Source organism: Lathyrus oleraceus, chromosome 7 (assembly GCF_024323335.1).
Source record: "Lathyrus oleraceus cultivar Zhongwan6 chromosome 7, CAAS_Psat_ZW6_1.0, whole genome shotgun sequence".
Classification (NCBI taxonomy): Eukaryota; Viridiplantae; Streptophyta; class Magnoliopsida; order Fabales; family Fabaceae; genus Lathyrus; species Lathyrus oleraceus.
In genome coordinates, this window is record NC_066585.1 from 152258479 (window position 1) to 152259246 (window position 768).

The window sequence follows — 768 nt, forward strand, 5'->3', positions numbered from 1 at the left end:
CTGAAAACAATCTCCCTCCTATAAACCTTCCAGATTTCAAAAACATTTTTCCTTCTTTAACCGAGATGGCAGAACCAGCTCGTGCTCTTAGAGATTACGCCGCTCCATCGCAAGATGAACCGCATTCAAGTATTGCTCCGCCCGCAATCGAAGCAAACAACTTTGAACTTAAACCTTCGTTGTTGCAGGCTGTGCAACAGAACCAATTCTCTGGAAATCTTACCGAAGATCCAAACCTTCATTTATCCGTATTTGTTCAATACGCTGATACTGTTAAAGCTAATGGTGTCACTTCAGAGGCAATTCGACTTCGTCTTTTTCCTTTCTCATTAAGAGATAGCGCTAGAAGATGGCTTCAATCTCTCCCTTCCAACTCAGTCACCACATGGAACGAGTTGAAGAAAGTTTTTCTTGCCCGATATTTTCCGCCAAGCAAAACAGCTATGTTAAGAGCCCAGATAAACGGATTTAAACAGAAAGACAACGAGTCTCTTTTCGAAGCATGGGAAAGATACAAAGACATGATGAGACTTTGCCCACACCATGGTTTGGAAGACTGGTTAGTAATTCACACATTTTATAATGGTCTCTTATACAATACAAGGTTAACAATAGACGCCGCTGCAGGTGGTGCACTAATGAACAAACCTTACGCTGATGCTTACCAGCTTATCGAGAGCATGGCCCAAAACCACTATCAGTGGGGAACCGAACGAACGAATGTGGAAAAACCTCAACCGAAAACTGGCATGTACGAGATAAGTAACC

At 42.6% G+C, this 768-nt stretch overlaps 1 pseudogene; it reads right to left on the bottom strand.

Moving 5' to 3' along the window:
• Nucleotides 1-450: 450 nt before the first annotated feature.
• On the bottom strand, nucleotides 451-550 carry LOC127109093 (uncharacterized; annotated as a pseudogene).
• Nucleotides 551-768: the final 218 nt, after the last annotated feature.